General features: G+C 38.5%; 1 protein-coding gene across 3 annotated transcripts in view; it reads right to left on the bottom strand.

Moving 5' to 3' along the window:
* ndst2a (N-deacetylase/N-sulfotransferase (heparan glucosaminyl) 2a) overlaps positions 1-15822 on the bottom strand; it is a 160283-nt gene that overhangs the window by 130587 nt on the left and 13874 nt on the right. For all 3 annotated transcript variants that reach the window (XM_066678766.1, XM_066678765.1, XM_066678763.1), the window contains exon 2: positions 3335-3454. The gene's annotated coding sequence lies outside the window, so the exon portion shown is untranslated. The remainder of the gene's footprint in view (positions 1-3334; positions 3455-15822) is intronic.

Genomic DNA, 15822 nt, shown 5'->3' with positions numbered 1-15822 from the left:
ACTTTCACTGAGGTACGTTTTCTTCACTGAATACATACATGGAATAATTCAGAACTGAAGTATTTGGAGAAATATATATATATATATATATATATATATATATATATATATATATATAGGAACACATTTAGCTCCAAGGGTTCCCTACATCTTTTGTGAACTGTATAAAATATGTTTAAAAATGTTTCAGTGGAGAACAATGTTTAAGCTAAAATTTAAACTGTGATTTAGAACTTAATATTCTTTCTTCAAAAATATACAGTAAATATGGTAAAGAACCCGTTTACTTGAAACACATAAACCTGAGCTGGAACAAATGCTCTAAATAGATCCGACCTAGAATATGCCCGAGAACGCTTCTGCTAATAGACGCAAGAAAAAAAAAAAAAAAAAAAGAATGTCACCCCATGCAGCACTAGAACTCATTCTTCATGGCTGGCCATCGTAATAGCCGGGCATGTTAAGAGACCTGCTGCCTGCCTGCTCTGTCTCAGAGCTTCTCTACAATTCACTCCACTCTACCCTCTCAGCTCAGCAGAGACACACAAAGGACACTAGAGCTCCAGGAGCTCTGCTGGAAAAAAATGGCTAGACTGTAGAAAGGAGCCATCATACATTATGGAAAAGCTTTCAGAGCTCAAGATACAGTGCTAGTAGTACTCAACAGAGAGAGACAGATTTCGCTTATAATACAGTGTGTGCATATTTAGAAGCGTGTATATACGAATTCGTAATAGTGCAAGCAGCAGCTCCCCAGTGGCACAACCGTAAGCGCTGGTCCTATTATTGGGAGATTACCAGGTTGGGGGCGCAAAAGCACACAGCTGGCTGACAAATATTATTACAATATCTCAATGTAGATTTGATGACTGTTGAATTAGGGAAAGTTTCAGGGAAAGCAATAGCATCAGACGTAGGAGCTTAAATAGAGAAAATTACGTGAGGTAGGAGACGAAACAGGAGCTGCCTGTGTGTGCGCATGAGAGAGAGAGAGGGTTTAATTTAATATTTAATATAAAATAAAATGCAGTCTACCTTCTGAACTCAGCACTAGCAACTCGCGCTAGATAAAAATGTTATAAGGTCACTAGGCTCTGTAAAAAGTTTAATATAGAAACCACACTAATCCTGACTGTGTGTGATCCTTCCAATGAAACATTCAGGTGTGTCAAGCTCAAGCATAAATTATGCAAAAAAAAACAAAAAACAAAAAAAAAAAAAGCATATAGTCGTGTAACACAACAGTGAACTCCGAAAACGGTTTTAAAACCAATATTCAAGGATATAAATCCTTTTATACATGGCTGAGCATGTGAATCTTTGCAGTGCTTTTATAAAACAGACCTTCTGTCATTAGTGCAAAAACACTCATTTGTATGAAAGTCGAGCAATAACAATGTGCTGCAGTGACTTCGCAGCCTTCCAGCCACGAATACACAAAACTGAGTTCACCTGTGAGTCAAGCTGGCTACGGCGCAGCGGCGCACACAATCCACTGCAGAGCCACAGAGCAGGGAACTGACTCAATATCATTTCTATGATAATTGCATACACACCCACAAGTCAATCCGCTGTTCCAAGGACTCCATACAGACTCATTCAGAGAAGCCTGGGGCACAGAGCCAAAAAAAAAAAGCAGCAGCAGATAATTTAAAGAGAGAAAACAGTGAGACTGAACAAAGAAAGGTAGAGAGAGCGATGGAGGAATACAAAACAATATAGACACACAGATGGACAGACAGAATAAAGCGAAAAGTTAATGAGAGTGAGAGGAAGATAAAGAGAGACAGACATCAACAGAAGGAGTAGGACCACGAACCTGAGAAACGGCGGGTGACTGACATATCAAGAGAAACAGAAATATAGCCTAGATCCACATGATATAAAAATGAGTGATACAGAGGGTGACAATGTGACTCAAAGATGATAACGAAAGAGCTGAGAGCTTCAGAAACTCACTGTGTCGAGTGTGTCAGGCAAGAAAAAAAATATAGCAAAAATCAAACAGAATTTAAAATCTTGGCGTTAAAATCAACAATGAGGTGAGCAGTGTTGTGACTATTGCTATTTTAAATAAAAACATCTCAAAGGGCAATCGTCGCCAAAAAACAAATTTATATTTAATTCATTTATGATTATTTAGGTTCGATTCCAGCTCCGGGTGACTGTCTGTGAGGAGTTGGTGTGTTCTCCCCGTGTCCGCGTGGGTTTCCTCCGGGTGCTCCGGTTTCCTCCCACAGTCCAAAAACACACGTTGCAGGTGGATTGGCGACTCAAAAGTGTCCGTGTGTGAGTGAATGTGTGTGTGTCTGTGTTGCCCTGTGAAGGACTGGCGTCCCCTCCAGGGTGTATTCCCGCCTTGCGCCCGATGATTCCAGGTAGGCTCTGGACCCCCCGCGACCCTAAATTGGATAAGCGGTTACAGATAATGGATGGATGGATGGATGATTATTTACAAATGCATCCTTTACATAGCTAAAATCTCGGCATATTTGTGAAGAAATCAGATAAATGCAACATATATTCCCTCTAAAGCCCTGAGTGCCCATATGGTGTATGTTTATATTGCCATTTCACCCACAATTACTTTCATATGCCTCAACAGAATACTACAGAATGATCCTACATATATATATTTAACAATAAAATAAAATAAAATAAAATAAGATAATACACTCTATAATGTTGCTGACACAAAACACGTGGCTAAATCTGGAGTGCAAAGAATTCAGCGTTAATCTTATAACATTTTGCAGATACATCATGAATGCTTTCTATCCTCCTGACAAGAACAGCACTGGCTGACTTACAAAACAGGCTTACTGAATCTGTAAAAATTTTGACTTAGAGTATCAAGATGCTTGATATGAAATGCACAGAAATACCTGACATATGAGGAATTGCTACGCTTCTGCATATTCCCTATAAAATGCACATTTGCATACTGAACACATTGAGCCAACTGAAAAGAGCGGTGTCTCTAATTCTCCCTTTCACACGCTCAGCTTACAGAAATCTTGTTTAAAACGGGGATTATTTTTTTTCACTTTCCATAAAGGATGCAATTTCAGCTGTTCACACACTCACTGAGGCACTTGTGGGAGAAAAAGTATGGACAGCGTATCATAGCAATGCGAATGCATGAACTTATATGAACATAGGCAGGCAGTATGAAGTCGATTTTCATTGAAATGCAGGGTTTAAACCACAGTGCTAATCACTAGAGTCCTTACTTAAGACTCACATAAGCAATAAGGCTCAAGTTTGCCATACTGGAGTCTGCATTTCTCACACCAACAACACAGAGCATGTAAAAACATATCAGACGACCTACCAGCTCAAGCTGCAGTCCTTCAGAGGAGCGAAGAAAACCTTGTATGTGCAGAGCAAATAAAGAAGTCGACAAGACACTGGAGAATCTCCATTGTAAAAATGAGCCAGTTAGTGTAGTAGCCTGTTGGAGCAAAAACAAGAAAACAAATCTCCCATTAGTTTGACATTACCACATGAAGAGACAAAAATATTAAATATTGTTACAACAGGCTAAGCTATCACTGCCTCTGAAAGGAACCCCGAGTGTGATTTTTCTTCATCTGCATCTTTAAAGAGGGTCTACAGTAACGGCACAGATGGTCATGAAGATGTAGAAAAAACATTTATTAATTTAAAGGGCTGAAAAGGTTTCATACAACAACACTTTCAGAAGATATTATGGCATTCTTTACTCAGTCTGAGCCTAAAGTACACTTTTTACCACTACAAAAGCTGACGTTCAAATTAAAAATGCAAATGTATGCGGTTGATAACACCAGAGGTCTCCACAACTGCAAAATCTGTAAATGTAAATCAAGCAAAAGAACCCTGAACATAAACAGCACTCCCTGCTGACCTCCCTCTTGCTCTCTTTTCTGTCTGCATGCACACAAACACACAAATTAGGCTCACCTAGGTGTGCTAGACTTCTATAGGAGACCAACAAGTCCCATTTGTTTACATGAGTGCTAATTAAGTGCCCTTTAATGAAGTTGTAGAAATGCCAACAACAGCTACCCAGGAGAGGAATCCTATGATGCTCATACTATGATGCCACATACTACTGTGGAACAGACTCAGCAAGGAATTGTTTAACATGTGCGGTGCATAACGACATCTGTTTCTCAGCTATTAGAAGTAGGAAAGAGTTGGACAGGTGGACGTATTTTGTATTTCTAATCCTGTGTGCACACCAGAGGCAATAAAAAAATCAGCCAGCATCTTGTGGGCCCTTTCGACTAGATGCTAGTGGGCTTTAGGAAATCAGGCAAGCGAGAAGTTCAAATGGATTTTATGTCTTGCAAACCACACTTTAAAAAATGGAATCTGCAGACATACTAGTTTATGAACAGAATCACCAAACATAAAGGATACATAAAGGATTCTTTACTTTGCAGCAAACTTAAAAAAATACACTCACACAATATATATATATATATATAAAAACACAAAAACACCTTAAATTTAATAGCTAAACATTCTGAAACATTTCTAACAAATAAAATTAAATAATCTGAATTGATGTCATTTTTTCAGACCATATAGAGGGGCGAGGGGAAGAAGGCGTCTTCTGGCATTTCAGCATTGGGAAAGTTCCAGAATGCCTACCCTACTTATTAAAGGTCTTGAGATACTTCAAATCACTGTCTTTGTTTATGTGTTTTTAATTCTGTGATATTGAGGTACGGAAATAAATATAGGGCAGAGCTAATAAATGTAGAAACAAAACAAAAATAAATAAATAAATGTAGAAACAAAGTTATAATTAACAATTTTTGTGTAATATTTGAATGTTTGAAAAGGAATTCAAATTTAAGAAACAGTTTCATCAGTTCAAGAAACAGATCAGTTTGTTCTTTGTTCACTTCATGTCAGAATTAGTTCTAGATGTTTTTACTTTTTAAATATCCACCATAAATCTTTGAATTTATTTGATTATTTGAAATCTGGACCGTTCAGGAAAGCTTTAACACTCATTGCTGTGTCAAGATGCATTATCATTCTGAGCAATGATTTCATCACCAAAGCTATTTTCTACTAATGAAATAAAGTGTTCAAATTTTCAATGCACACCTGTTGTGGCAATGATTGTGATCTGCCCAGCCCTTTACCTGGCACAAATGATTAAATGTAGAATGATTTTGAAATAACGTTTTTAGACTTGTGTTAGTATTTGTTATCAGTGGCGGTTCCTTCCAAATGTCTCAGTGTGGGGGGCAATTGTTGCGATAGGTGACTTGTTCACTGGGCTAACAGTGCTAGCCATCCAGACAACTGGCACACTGCACAAATTAATCAGGATTTAAGTGTTTTGAAGAGTTTTATTTCTGTGGTCACCTCATGTAGAAATACCAACAGTAACCACTACATTCATAAAGCATTCTCTTTATCTACATACTGTAGAGTATTTGTGGAGAGTTTTATCCAAGAGTTCATTATAAAAATGTCTTCTTTAATAAAGTTACTTTGCCTCTACAGCAATCAACAATCAACTGTGGTCATAAACAAATAAAATGCCATTGATTTGCCCTCACAGATATTTTGAAGAGAGACCAGCTTAATGAGCAATGTAGGGAATAAAGTATGGGGCCCATTTGGAAAACACCTCACATTGTATATGATGAAAGTCTGTTGAGGCCAGCCCTCCCAGAATGTACTGAAGGCTGTTCAGCTTGGAAAAAAATAGAGCCTTAACATGAAATTTTATGAGGAGTCTGGGGCACCATATTTCCACCATCTTGAAATTGCCCAAAATAAAAAAAAAAAAAAGAGGCATGACTCTATGGAACAAAACCTAACGCTGATTGGAGTGTGATACTTAAAGGCGGGACCAACCGTCTGGCAGAGGTTGGTAAATACAGAGCCTTGGGTTTTTACTGTAGTAGAAAGAAACGAAAAAGAGTTTCCTCCCTTTCCCTTTTTTTGGTGCATCGCCCCATCACCCTAAGGAACAAACTGCCCCTGTTGTTATGGAAATACATATTAAAAGGTGATTCCTTAGTTTTTTCCTTATCATTAAACGACTCCATATTTCTCCTCTATTTAATCTGTAAATGTGTAATTAATTCAAATTATTTAAAGTTCATTTCAGGTGTTTTATAAAGCCAGAATACTCAGCTATTACACTTATCTCTTTTGTATTATATCAGTGCTTTGTTTACTTTGAAGTAAAAAAAATAAGCAAATAAGCATATTAAACAATTCCATATTTTTTGCCACAGGTATTATTTCATTATCCATGCCATAAACAAAACAGTTTACTTAAGTTTAAGGTTAGAATCATCATTATTATAAAAATATAAGACAATTCTTTTTTTAACCCACATTACTTTTTTTCCCCAAGATACAATCAAAGGTTTGTATACAGTGCAGTAAACTCAGAATCATCAGGATGGCTGTGACCACCCTTCCATGCATTTTCACGTAAAACACAATGACAAATCTTCAGCATAAAAAAAAAAAAAAACTTCTGAGACAATTATTCTTCTGACAGTTATTTGTCTGGAAATAACTGTCAATAAAATAAAGCATAATAAATAATGTAAAAGTACATGCAATAGATTCAAAAGTAATTATAAGCTTTATTTTATTATTCACCAAGTACTGTTTTTCAAGGAATATCTAATGCAGTTGCAATTAAACTAAACAATTCAAATTAATTTCATGTTTTTTTTTTCCCTAAAAGACAATTTTTTTTTTACCCCCAACAATAACAGCTTCTCTCGATTCGGGTCTCTGGGGATACACATCAATTACTTTAATGCACACTTCACTGAACTATTCATTCTCAGGATCGCATTAACAATTAAGATCACTGAAAAAGAAACCATCTGTGCTTGTTTACAACGTACATTTATGCTCACCCGGTTTCTGAGAACAGTGTTCTCTACTGTATCAACGCATCTCTGGAAAAAAGTTTACTTGCAAATCTACTTACTTCCTGTTCTTATCAGAGCATGTTTAATGAGTAAGCTAACAGCCATAAGGTTATCCAACTAACTCACAGGAGAGCCATATCTGTCTATAGTTAATGCAAGAAAAGAAAAAGGAGGCCATGATGCACCCTGATTGCAAAGCACTGCAAAACCGCAAAGGGTATCTGATAAAGGGTAAATCCAGAGTTATTGCCATCAAAAACGTCATTTTTCCAGTACAAGTTTATAATGTGAATGTATAATACAACAACACCTAATAGTTGCAATTTTTTTTTTAAATATTCATCTTCCGAATTAACTGCTGACATTGGTTGTCAGTTTTATTTATTTCATATGGCTGTGTTTATTTTGGGGGGTAAGAGCCACAATTTAAAAAAGTGGGGTAATTCTGGTTTTTCTAACACACCCCAACATCATCCTACCTGCCATGGGACAGTTGGCCAATAAATGACAGATACAGGCATGAGGAATGAAGTGGAGAACATGTGTCTGAAGCTATTTCGCTTGATTTCCCCTCTGTCTCTCTCTCTATTTATTCATTTATTTATTTATCTAGTTTTGTTCATACACTTCATTCTGTGAGTCATCAGCTGAACTGAAGCAGTTAACACAATCTTGGGACCAGAAGTTTCCAAGGCTTTCAACTTTCCCAACCAACAAACTGGTGAGCTGAGATGGTTTTAAAGACAGCTGTGTTCCGTCAGTGGGTGCTCCTCAGGATTCTCTCTCCTCACTCCATATGTTTCTCTCTTTTTTGTTGTTGTTTTTACACATTGGGAGACTCATTATTGACTGAAAAAATGTTCTGAGCCTGCGCACACACACACACACCTCCTCTCTCCCTCTCACTCTCACACAGCTGATTTGTTGACCACAGAATCTCTGTTATACTATTCTTGTTACTGTGTTGATTGGGGTAAAACTGTTTTGGCGGGGAGGCGGTTTACATGTTCTTGTAAAGTCTTGGTGTTGGATGCAAATGCATGCCCTTATGTAAACTCAAAAACTAGAGGAATTACACTGCACCCAAATTTGATGATATTATTACATCATTCATTAAAGAGAAACAACAAAACAGGACTTAAACTTTTATTATTTGGTGTGAGAAGCCTCCTTTTAACGGTTTATTAAAGTAATGTGACATAACAGAATATGTGGTGCAGGGCTAAACTCAAGGTGAAACAACAGTGAGCTTGAAAGCTTGTTTATTTACCTGCTTGATTATTTGTCCTTCCAAATATGAATAAAACTGATAAATATAAAAGCGAGACAATAAAACGAAAATGAAACTATACCCTTAATGATACCGCTCCATTGACAGTGTTCAAGTGAGAAGTCAATGTTCTTCTCAAAAACTGACCAACTCAATTGATGCACTCAGATTTGTTTCCTATGAGCAAAAGCACTGTAATTGGGAGCTCAGGCCACATTTCCATAGCAAATTACACAAAACCCACCAGAAATACAGGCCTGAGGCAAACAGTCGCTAGAGAAATTTGTGTTTCTTTTTTAGCTACGACTATTGCATTTGCATAGTAACAGAACTGCTGTGAAACCACACGCCGAAAGGAACTGAGGCAGTTCCCAGCAGGAGGCCCATAATTCAACCCCATCATTACACCACCTGGATTCCTGCTCCTGTAAGGTAATGGAACAACTCAGGAGCCACTGCTTTCACTTCAGCCATGTTCAAACAGCAGTGGGTCAGGACACTAATTACATAGCTGAGAGTTATTTCAGAGGGCTCTGAAAGCAGACACGGGAACAGTCAAACGAATCAACACCTACTATTTATAACCCAATAATCAACCGCTATTTGTTAAACACAGTATTAAATACTGAACTTTGCACAAAGACCTTTTTAACAATAAAGCCTTTTAAAAATGAAAGACAGAAGAAAAAGTACACCTTATCCACACAAGCACAAATAGCAATTATTCCCCCTTTGTGATTTTAAATGTCTTCACTTTTTGGGAAGCTTTTCATAAATTGTTAAAGTTTGTCTGTGGAAATCTGTGCCCATTCATTCAAAATAGCATTTGCTAGGTCAAACACTGATTTTGGGCAAGACAGTCGGGCTAACATTAGACATTTCAATTTACACCACATGTGTCCAAGTGGGTTGAGATCAGGACCTGTGAAGGTCAAAGTTACTCCAAACACTCCAAAACTTAATTGGCCTTGCTTTGTGCACAGGGGCAAAGTCATGATGGAAAAGGAACACGCTTTACTCAAAACACTGCTACAAATTTTGAAGCATATAATTGTTTAAACTGCATTTGCCATAACATTCATTATCTGTAACCACTTATCCAGTTCAGGGTCACTGTGGGTCCGGAGCCTACCCAGAATCACTGGGCGCAAGGCAGGAACAAACCTTGGAGGGCGCATTTGCCATAACAGTATTTTTATATATTTTTATACTATCTTTAACAGGAACAAGGGGCCTAAACCAAACACTAAAAAACAGCTGCAAATCATTAGCCCTCAATCCTGTAAATCACTGGCGTTAAGCATTCTGCAGGCATTCTATAAACTAGATGGGCCAAATTCAGATTTTTATTTATTTCCATTCTTTTTTTGCGTTTCAGTTCCCTTTCCGAATCTGATTCAAGGCAGGAATAGCATGCCATAAGCACCACTCTTACACTTATGGCCAAACGCTACATTAAATCAACGTCAAAATGGGTTTACACTCCATAATGAAGCCGAACTTGGCTACTTGCTGCACTTTAGCTTCAATACTGCGTGAAACTCCTCATAGATTTAGAAAAAAGACCATCTCCTTCCTAAAAGGAGACATATGAACAGCTCCCTGGGGTCTTAATGAAATGTCTGTGACAGGCTGTGGTCAAATCACCACAAGGCTCAAACACTACAGCAAGGCTTGATTTAGGCAGACCACAAAAAACTGACTGGGTTGACCTGTTTCCACAGTTTGTGGGTTTGTAGGTTCCAGATAATTTACAAATGCAATGACATACTGAGTTTTTCATAACTGCACTGCTTTTTTTTTCTTGTGAGGGCATTCACACTTCACAGCAGGACAGAGACACCCTGTGAGTTGGAGCTGCAAATAAACTCCCAGTTATCAAGAAATCGCTCTGTTATCAAGAGATACAAACAAATGTAAACTAGACAGTAACTCTCTGTACAGAAGAAGCAAAAAAATGCCAACCAAGGCTGAATGTGTTTGAGAAAAATATATCACAGGGAGAGCTGGAGAAATATTTTACTATAAACTGGCAGCTCACTCTCACACACAACCTCTGCTCCTCACTGTATTCAGTTGATATTCCTGAAGCACCACAACCCGAGTGGTGTTACAAATCTGCACTTTGCTTCCAAGCAGGTACGATACAATTTGTGCTTTACTTGAGCAAGGCATGCACCACCAACTTTTACAGCCCTAATCGATTTTGAAAACAATGAACACCTCATGGTTACCACAATTTTCACAGAATTTAATTTAGTTTTTTTGGTCAAAAAGTGCACACATTACACAATTAAGCAATAACCAGGTATCTCACCCACAGAAAGTGTCATTAAAGCACATGCTATAAGAATGCCAAATCTAGATGGAATCAGCACAATCAAACGGGACAAAAACACAGATGAAGCTGGATTCTCATGCTAAACTCAATGCATAATCTGGTCTAGTGTTCTTTATCCTACACCTGCTAAACTTGCTTCTTCGCCCAAAAAAAAAAAAACCTTTGAAAAGACTACTGAAAAAATATCTATCTGGCAACCCTATTACTCCTAATTAATGACAATGGCAATTTCTTTGTGGAGTTCAGTTGTGGTAAATATTTTATGACACGTTATAGAACTATTTTACAGTCAGTTTCCACTAGCAGCAGCAACATCCCTGTGGTTTCTTTGGCTTTTTTTTATTATTTATCCTCACTACCGTGGCTTTCATTGCATATTGCCAGAAACACTATTCTGTCTACATTATTGACCATTTCACACTACAGGCCTTCAACTCATGAAGGGCATATTTGGGCTAAAATCTGGCTAAAAATAGAAGTAGTGTAGGCTCAGGTTAAGTCAAAATTGAAAAAAGAAATCAAACAAACATTAAAAACTCATTTTCTTTCAGCACATGTTTTGAAATCTGGCACACATATGTTTCATTATTGACGGGCTCTCCAATTAAATTAGTTCCAGTCAACTGCATAGTTGGGCTGAAAGACAAATTTCAGTTTATGCCCTAATCAAGCTTTCCATCCCTACTAAGATACAGTGGAATCGTGCAGTGCAACATGTGGGAAATATACAGATAAAGTGAGTTTATTTATGAATGAGTGAGTGAAGTTATACAATACAGTGAGTTGTGCTTTGGCAGTTGGAGAAAACTTTAAAACTGTTATCACACATAAACTAGGGATGCGCCGATACCACTTTTTCCCTTCTGATACCGATATTTCATGTTGAAGTATCTGCCGATACCGAGTACTAGATATTTACTAGATATTTATATGGCTATACTTACAGATTATTTTCTTTTTAAAGCAGTGTTTTGTATTGCTTATAAGATATAATATGCTTGAATGAACAACTTTTGCTTTTTTATCAACTGCACAAAATCTCAGAGCCATGAAAAAAATTAATATTTCCACAACGCAGTAACAAGTACAAGTATAAAGACATAGTCTAGCCTGACTGAAAAGCTTTTTACACTGCCATGGGGATATTTATCACGACTGTGAAATGCACTTTCTAAGGACTGCTGCTGACCTGTGTTAGCGTGCTTCTTTGTGGTTGCTTGAATGAAGTTAGTGTTCTTTGGCATGCTTTAAGCTGGGGTTACACTACACGACCTTTAGCCTGATTTCAGACCAGTCACAGCATATCAAACGTTTGATTTTTTTTTTTCAACCCAACATTGGATGCATTCCCCCAGTGTACACTCTCCAACTTAAGGCTGAATGAGTCCCTTCAACAGCCAATGAGAACAGATAACAGGCGCGTGCAGTGGAGCTCTACAGTGGAGGACGGCTTAAACTGTAAAACTATGAAAAACTGGATGCACATATCCCCAAATAACAAGTATTACCTGTAGGAGAACATAGTGCACCACACAACACGCTGTTACAGCCTTTATTCCAACTGTATACCAATTTTCCATTCCACCATAAATGACGCAACACTGTGGCACACACTACGGTTAAGGCTGTCTCTGAACCATTTAAGGTGGAACATAGCCGCAACTATAAGCTATTCTACTAATGTTCAGCTCCCGCTGCAATGTGTAGAGACCGTGATGACTAGGCTTTCCCATCCAAGACCCAAAGACATTGTGTTTTTTTTACTTTAAATTCGAGCTGCATCTAGCAGTGCGCATGCACATCAGTATCTGCTTCATGGGGTGTGTCCCGAAAAGTGCCGTGTACTACATGTAGGGAATAGTGAACAGTGGACCATTTCCAATACACCTATGGTATCAGTGCTCTCTGTAGCCGTGTTTAAGTGCCAGAGATGGTGCCGATACGTGGAAAGTCCCAGATACCGAAAATACCGGAGATTCAAGTCCAATAATTTTCCGGCGTTGCCCTTTCACACATGCAGTGCACAGCCGGAGAAGTGTACAGTCATGTCAGACATGTTCTCACAGCTACAAATTGTCCATTTGGTTCAATGGACGGCGCATGTGCAGGCCTGAATTCACTGCAATTCTCCTGACCATCACCAGCTCGACTATGTACTTGGGGGCCATTTGCATTCACATATACTGCTCCTCCAGGTAAAGTCTGGTAAAGTTCCAAGTGACTGTACATGGGCTTAAGCCTATGAGCAGGACAAAAAGGCTTTGAAGTGCTTTTCAGCTGTAGCTGCTTCAGAAATGACCATAGGTCAAATAAGCTTTTTCTTTGGCAAAAAAACAAGTTAAAATGCTGATTCACAATCAGTAAACTGATCAATACCAGTTCTAATAGGTTTTGATAATCAGGCATCCTCTAGTGGAATACTGCTCTCCCTGTATTCAAGCCTGCAGGTGTACGGAGAAATGTGAGAGAGAAAGAAAAGGGAAAACAGAGGTGAAATAAAAACACAAAGTAAGCAAATAATGTAGGTAAAAGGACAAACAGCGAGGATCTCTCTTAAGAGCTGATGCAGCTAGTTTGTGTTCTGTATGCTTGTTTAGTGGGGTAATGGTGACTATTGAGAGAGAGAGAGAGAGAGAGAGGGGCCATAAACAAAGAAAGAAGTTTAGCTGAAAAGATCTCCTCCCTCCTGCAGAGTGTAGAACGAAAATGTGGGCGAAAATAAAGTGCAAAAAAAGCACGCAAGAGAGCTCTCTGTGACTGGACTTCCTCAGGAGCCTCCTGTTTACCCATCAGCTGGCCTTCAAACTGTGCTCCTTCAGCTCCAAACAAAGCCTGCCCAGCCAAAAGCCTCAGTCATGATGCTGACTGAACAGTGGCAGAGGGAGAGAGGGACACAGAGAGAGAGAGAGAGTGAGAAGAGAAGAGATATAAAGTAAAAGAGCAAGAGACGCACATACAGAGAGGGTGACAGAAAGCAAAAGAGTGAGAAAGCAAGAGACTGAGTGAGAGAGAGGGAGAGAAAGCGAGAGAGAGCGAGATAAAAGTGTGGTGCTTGTGGGAAAGAGGAGTTCGCATAGAAATTTAATGAAGTGGCTATATTGAACTCAATTCAGAAGAGCTTTGTTGGCATGACTGCCTCCAAAACAACAACATTTCCCAAGCAGAAAAAAAAAACCTTTTCAAGCACTGATACTATTGCAGGAGAGAGCCCAAATCAGCTTTACTGCATTTATATGATACATTAAAGCTAAAACATATTTAGAATATTTACATACAACACATTTATACACGTTTATATATATTTATATGGATTGTTTTACATTATTTGCAGACACCACTATAAATCCAGTCATTTGTATTTAAGTAACGCTATGTTTAATTGGGAAACTAAAGGCCAGAACACACAAATTTAGTCCTTTTCAAACAGCAATCTGACACTGCACACAGCCTTTGAACACTGCGTGATCATTTTAGCCGTGCCATGCGCACGCTGCTTACTGACATGAACAGAAGGATCCTACAGTCACCTCGAGAGTGTGACAATGTCCGTTCCCATGGAACAGACACAGTAACGGACGGACACAGTGCATTTTACCCACACGCTTTGAGGTGGAGAATGCTGGTGTTGAGCTGGTTTTTCTAAGGGAAAATGTAGCACCACTTGAATCAATAGATTTGTTATTGAATGTTTAATGTTCTCCACCTCACACTGCTTTTCTTAAGTAAAGGCAACACAGACGATTCTGGAGAACAACTGTTCTCACAGCAAAACAAACTCAACCCTCCCATTTGTGCTCTGCCAACCAAATTCAGGAGCTCTGCCCTTCAAAAGCCATGCGAGGCACTGCTAGCCTCAAGTCTGCTTTTATTTCTTTATTTATTGCATCTTTTAAAATGAAACGGCATGTTTAAGTAAGAAGACTGTAGCTTGTACGTGTTTTGGGTAGATTTTATTCACTGTTTGAATTACCACAGAAGCTCATTGGTAACCCATGCTGTTTGGGTTTGTGTGTAGTTTATGCAAAGTTACCTACGGTCTCCTGAATTTGAATCAGTTCCACCTTAAGTAACGTTACTTTCTGCATTTGTGAAACAGCCAGTTTTTACCCGATGACATGAGGCAGGAATAGAGCAGTATCCTCATCCCTTTTTCATGTCTTTCAATGATTGGACATAGTTTTGTCTCAGAGCCAAGTTGAAATTAAGCTGCAGGTATTAAGGGCACACTTGTGCTCTGGAGACAAAACTATGCTAGATTTGCATTCTCTTATGGTAGCAGTACGTTTAACACTTTCGACAATAGCATAGTACTGTCCTGTAATGCTTAAGATTTAATTAAAAAGGGCTTTCAAAACATAGCAAACATAACTGTCCCAAACCCAATGTACCTGGGAGGTTAAAAACACCCACATGCTGATATTAATTGCCCTAAAAAAGGGCAAAGAATTAAAGCATTATATCAATAAAAACATAAAATCACGATCAGTCATCAGTTCATTTAAAAAGACCTAAAACACAGGAAAATCACTGACTGCAGCAATGTGTGCTCTAGGAAGGAAAGCTCAGTCATTGATAGGAAACTCCAAAATGACAGGTCTCTTAACCACTCCTCTTAAGCAGAAACAAACCAGTACATAGTCTGAGAGTTACTTGGCTGAAGACAAAATGGTTTTCCTGAACACCTCTGTTGTGCTAAAGCAGACAATACGGCTCTTCCTCACTGTCAGCAAAAGTGGAGACAATTCCCCTGAACAAAGCGAAAGCCACCTTTTTCCACCCAGACACAAACTACATCAATCTGCCTTCAACAACTAAGGATTAGTAAATACATTTGATTTGTAAGAAACATAGTACATAAGACGTAGATGAGTAATAAGCAACAACACAAGCCTTTTGCTCTTATGGTGTCATGAAATATTCATAAATCAGACCGTTCGGGGCATGATTACTGGGCCTGTGATGGTTTGACTACTCCCTGTTGAATACTAGATTTCCAGCTGAACTTTGTATAAAACAGATGCCGCTATAAAAAGAGTAATAACATTTATTGATAATCTACCTTGTGCAAATCATGCATTTTGCTTTCACTAGTTCACTAGGCAGGGGCAATACGACATGTGCGAAATGCATTGTTGATATTGTCAGATGCAGTCTTATTGTGAGAATAGGAAACCACCCTCCGTTCCTACCCTTCCCCTCTTGATTTCAGGGCAGTGCTGTAAAAGTGAATTGCACTCAGCCAATGTTGGTGGGGGCAGGAGCAAAAATACCAATGTTACCTATTGTTCCTGTAAAACGTA

Source organism: Hoplias malabaricus, chromosome 8 (genome assembly GCF_029633855.1).
Source record: "Hoplias malabaricus isolate fHopMal1 chromosome 8, fHopMal1.hap1, whole genome shotgun sequence".
Lineage (NCBI taxonomy): Eukaryota > Metazoa > Chordata > Actinopteri > Characiformes > Erythrinidae > Hoplias > Hoplias malabaricus.
This window is presented reverse-complemented; position numbering and strand designations above follow the sequence as displayed.